Source organism: Heterocephalus glaber, unplaced genomic scaffold (genome assembly GCF_053883595.1).
Source record: "Heterocephalus glaber isolate CG9 unplaced genomic scaffold, H.glaber_assembly_v1.0 deba00001813, whole genome shotgun sequence".
Classification (NCBI taxonomy): domain Eukaryota; kingdom Metazoa; phylum Chordata; class Mammalia; order Rodentia; family Bathyergidae; genus Heterocephalus; species Heterocephalus glaber.
This window is the reverse complement of record NW_028258484.1, coordinates 2,634,171-2,640,064: the sequence shown is the minus strand read 5'-3', so window position 1 is coordinate 2,640,064 and position 5,894 is coordinate 2,634,171.

The window sequence follows — 5,894 nt, the reverse complement described above, 5'->3', positions numbered from 1 at the left end:
ACAACCAACATTTACCTCAAGTAACAAACCAAACAACCCACATCTGGACCACTTTTCCCCTAGAGCTACACCCTATTTATTTGCTATCCTCATGCAGCAAAACTCCAAGTGACCTATCCTTGTGGCTTCTCCTCTGTCTCCTCCCTTCTCTCCTAAACATGGATTGTTCTCTGCTACTACCCTTCCATGGAAGCTGCTCCAAAGGTCAGAAGTGATCCTCATGCTGCTGTAGGTAAAGGTCAAAGATCAGCATCAGCTGACATAGTTGACTGCCCCAGCCCACTCCTCTTCCTTCTCCGGGCAGTGCCTCTCATGGGGCTTCCAGGACTAAGCTCCTCTGCCTTGTTGGCTATGTCTCATTTGCCAGTTCCTTCTCCTGTCCATGAGACTTTAATGTCAGAGAATCTCAGAACTTGATTCCGGGTCCCTCCTGTATTAATACTCATCCTCTTGGTGATCTCACCCTGTTGTGAGTTTTTAACACCCCACCTAGATGTTGATAGAGCTTAGACTTTTACTTCTGGGGAATGTCTCATGAATCTGGGGGGCATGGTGGCACATGCTTATATCCCAGAACTCTTGGAGGTTGAGGCAGGAGAATTTACAAGTTTGAGCCCAGTCTGAACAACTTAGCAACCTAGTGACATCCTGTCTCAAAATTTAAAAAGTGCTGGGGATGTAGCTCAATGCAAAGGCCCTGAGTTCATTCTCCAGTACTGAAAACAAAACAAAACTGTAGTCTAATCCCTATCCTAATTTGGCACTCCCAATCCTTCTTGTCCTGTCTTTTCTTTTTCTATAATGCTTATCACTTAACATTACATCTAATGTGTCCTTACTATATCTACCATTCTGTATCTGCCCTGCAAGAACTGAAGCCATTCTTGGGACTTCATGTGTTGTGTTCTCAGATGCAGCCCCAGCACACAGAACAGTGGTCACTGTACCAGGTGTCAGAAGCTCCTGTTAAAGACAGGAAGAGCTTCAGTCATATGGACTACAGGCATGTGGGAAGATAGCTTTATCCCTTATTTTCCAAGGGATTCAAGTTCTAGATGGGATGGAAGTTGTCATTGGCTCCAGCCACACACAAGACAAGAACATCAGGCTGGCATTGACAAACACAGCTCTGAAGTCACACTACTGAAAACCTGTGAGGCTTCTGCTCAGGGGGACCATACTTAAGTTCACCAACATCACATGGCTGAAAATCTTTCTCTTCTTTCAGTGGGGATCACTTAATCTCTCAAAGTTATCCTGTTCATTGGTGTCACCACAGGAGCTCCACAAATGTCAGCAGATTGTGGTAGAACTGCTGTAGATGCTGCTGGACAGAATAATTTTAATGAATTAATTTTCTGAGATGGGGTCTCACTATGTTGCTGAACTCCTGGACACAAGAAATACTCCTGCCTCAGACTCCTGAGAAGCTGGAACTGCAAGAAGCTGGAACTGCATGGTGCCTGGCCAGATGTGACTTTTAAATCAACTCCCAGGGACATACAGCCAGGTTTGAGCAGCACCTCTCCAGGACATGCCAGTGAGAGAAGGGACTGGCACACAGGGACTGTTGGGCAATTATGAAGAAGGATGACTAATGCATTGAAAAATGAAGCAAGCTGAGAAATCAGAAGTGGCAAAAAGAAACTTGAATCCAGCATATGCTTCTCTACAAATGAAAAGCTGTACATGTTTTTCTTGCTATGTACAGACAGGGAGTTTGAATCTTGAGATGTTTTGGGAGAAAAATCTGGAGGGAAAAGCAGCAATCCAATTTTCAGGCTATCCCCGCCCCGCGCCCCCCCCCCCCGCCCCCCCAACAAGCTACCTATTTCATTACTAAGAAATTTCAATGATTTCCTTCTCAGGTGCAGTTCAGGTCAGTAGAGACAGCACTTGTGTTTATTATTTTCCTTTTTTACTTATTTTTGTTTTTTGAGACAGGGTCTTGCTCTGTAGTTCAGGCCGGTCTTGAACTCACTATGTAGCCCAGGCTGGCCTCAAACTCAAAGTGATCCTCCTGCCTCAACCTCCCGAATGCTGGGATTACAGGTGTGTGCCACCACACCTGGCTTATAATTTTTCTATTGTTTCTATGGATGTCTTAAAACTAAAACAAATAAGGTTAAAAATTAGAGGAGCCAGGAATTTAGCTCAGTGGTGCCGCGTCTGCCTGGCAAACACAAGGTTCTGAGTTCACGTCTTGGTACTGAAAAAAAAATTAGGGATTTAAGAGTTGAGCTATTTATCCGGGTGTGGTGGCACGTGCATGTCATCCCAGCTATATAGAGGCTGAGGCAGGATTCCTTGAGTCCAAGAATCTGGGCAACATAACTAGACCCAGTCTCAAAACACACACACACACTACCCCCACCATTCCCACCCTCAACAATAACAACTGAGCTACCAAGGAGGGTTTTACTAGCTGCTCTAGATTATCAGTTCTTTGAGAGCAGGGAGCACATTTCTACATCATCTTCAGTACCCTGGATGGTGCACTGCACACGCAGGCCTAGGTAAACATCTCATAGCATTATTATTATTATTATTTTGGTACTGGGGATTAAACTCGGAACCTTGTGCTTTCGAGGCAGGTGCCAGAACTACTGAGCTAAATCCCCGGCCCCTCGTAGCATTATTAAGCAAGAACATTTCACATGTGTTTCATTTTTAGAGTTTATAAGGTGCTTTCAAAGTTTCTGGAGCCTTCTCAAATTCCTTAGGCCAGGCAGAGGCTGCTTTCCCCACCTTCTAGGGGAGGGAACTTGGGCTCAGAGAGAGTAGCTGATGCACATGTAGGACCTAGAGGTGGCTTCTGGAGAAACTAGGTCTCTCACAGCCTTTTCTGTTCTACAAAGCAATAAGAAAAATCATGTCTTAAAACATGAGTCCAGCATTGTGAATAGTCTGCTCCTTTCTAAACAATGTATCTCATGGGAGAAAAGTTTATTATTTCTGTGTAAATGATGTGATATTGGAGGATACTTTGTACACATGGGGAACTTTGCTCTGCCATTCATGTAAATTCCCTTTGCATTCCAACTTGTTTAAAATTCAAACTTATGAAATACTTGAAATAGCTCCTCAAAAAACCAAATGGTGTTTACAACCATGCCCCTTGGTGCTGCCTAGGGTGGTGGTAACTCATGGAACTACTCAGTTACAGACCTCAGGTTCAAGGGCAGTGAAATCAAGGGCTACTGCTTGTGGTCAACATCTGATGAGGCTGAGTGTGATGGTGCACCCCTGTAATCCCAGCACTTAGGAGGCTGAGGCAGGAGGATCACTGCAAATTCAAGGCCAGCCTGCGCTACATAGTGAGACCCTGTCTCAAAACCAAATCAAACCAAACCAAACCATCTGGTGAGGACATTGCCAGTGCCTGTGCTTAGGGGGCTCTTGCATTTCCTCTGAGGACCATGGTACAGCGAAGAGCAGCCCACAGACCATGCCTGACTCGATCACCTGTACAAATATGATTGCAAAGCAGACAGCAAATGGATCAATCCATCTGCATACTTTCTGAACTAAAAGTATAAATCCTATGGGGCTGGGGATTTGGCTCAGTGATTCTGCTGCCTGCCTCATAAGTGCAAAGTCCCGAGTTCCATCCCCGGTACCAAAAAAAAAAAAAAAGTATAAATCCTGCACATAACCCCAACCCTGTCCAAATCCTTCACATTCCTTGAAAAAAAAATGTAAAGACAAAAGAAAAATGATATAGTGATTTCCTTCAGAATTCCTACAATGTTAAATTTGGAGCCAGCTTCAGACTATTTTATTGGTGGTAGTTACTTGCTAATCTTTTTTAATAGTAACTTGAGAAGAAACCTGCGAATATGCCTAGTAAGTTGTTCTTTTACATTAAAATTTAGATTAAGCCCCAAGTAAAACAATGGAAATGTATATAGAACTATTAGTTCTTACATGATTTAATTATACCAAGATACATGAGTTTAACTTTACTTTTATGTAGGCAAGCTATTCATTTTTGTTGATTTTACTGTTTGTTAAAATTGTTATTTTAACAATTGTTTTTAACAATTGTTATTCCTTCTTCTAGATACTTTTTTCTTGACCCAAATGAAATACTAATCTAAGGTCAAGATGAGGAGAGAAACGAGATGAAAGTCTTTACTAAAATAACCAATAAATTTTGCCAAAAAAAAAAAAAAGTAGAAATCAGGCCAGATGTGGTAGCACACACTTGGAATTCCAGCTACTTGAGAGGCTGAGGCAGGAAGAATTCAGTTTGAGGCCAGCCTTGGAAACAGTGAGACCTTGCCTCAAAATCAAAAAATACCTGGGACAGGGCTGGGGATTTAGCTCAGTGGTTTTGCCGCCTGTTGCATAAGCGCAAGGACCCGAGTTCGATCCCCCATAAAAAACAAACAAACATGGGACCGGTGGCACAGAGTCTGAGGCCAGCTTGGACTACCCAGTGAGTTCAAGGCCAGCATGAAAACAAAAGAAAAAGGGACTGGGGATGTAGCTCAGTGGTAGCTCCCCTGGGTTTATTTCCACTACAGAAGGGGAGGGGAGGAGAGAGAGGGGAAGGGAAAACACAGAAATAAAACAGAGTGGCTGCTTGAAAACCTCCAGGATGAAAAGGAACCAGCAGACCACTGCCAGCAGTTCCCCAGAGAGGGCCTCAGCCTGTTCCTGGCCCACACAGTCTCTGCTCAGCCCTAGAGTGCTCTGTAGCCACAGGGCCAGGAAGGGACTGGTTTTTGCTAACAGGACTGTTTTGATTTAGAAATAGGACACACACTCCTTAAATACTTTTATTATTTTTTAAAAATTATTTGGACATTGATAGCTCTGCAAAATACTTCTCCCATCCCAAACCCTCAAACCACTTCTATGTCCTCCTTAAAGAAACAAAATACTCACATTTTGCGCCCATTCAAATCTAATTTTAAAAAACATTTTTAAAGTCAAATATTACTTTTCTTTCCCAGAACTTGTTAGTAACTTTAAACCACAACGCAACATATTTAATGGCATTTCTTTCTTAAAAATTAGCTTATCAGACTATTTTATGAGGAAAAAAATTAATTCAAGGCCTTAGAGAACATAAAACTCCTTGCTTCTGAAAGCAAAAGACATTAGAAACCCCTTTGCTTGCTTGGAGTTTGTGATTTCAGCATCATCAACAGAACCAGCACAGACTGATGTTCTACTTAACATTAGGTATTGTCTAGTTACTTTTGGACTGCAGCTGAAACCCTACACAAACTTTAAAAGGCTAAGTGGGTAGAAAGGAGAAGTCCAGGGCACAAGAGGGACAAGGCTGGGGCCAGCAGAGTGGAAGCCTTCTAAGTAGTGGGGTAAAAAGAACCAAATCCTGCAGGATCCCCCCTCATGGCAGGCTTGTTTAGGGTGGAAGAAGATAGTAAGAAACCTGCAAGCTGTGTATTTCTTAATGATGAATACAGATATCAACCAAAAATATTGCACATAGGATCAGAGGCATGTAAACCACTAAGAGGGTTCAGGAAAGAACAAATACATATGGAGATGATTTCTCAAAGGTCCTTCAGGGACAGAGAGAAAAGAGTTGGTACTGATTTTGGGCATTATTAAGAGGAAGTGGAAAAATGCTTAATCCTACCACTCTGTTCACTGGGCAAACTTAAGCCAATTAATCTTTATCACAGAAATGTCTGAAGGATCCGGTAAACGTACCATGTCTTCATTTTTTCTAGTACAACTAGTGCACTTCATTACCTAGCTAAGGAGAAAAGGAAGAATCCCTGTAATAGACACCAGCAGTGCCTGTTAAGTGTCCCTCCATGCCCACTGGTGCACCACTCTTTGCTACATACACCAGCCACAACTCTGGGGATAACCACCTGCTGCTCTGAGTGGGCCCACATCCCTCGAGGGAGCTG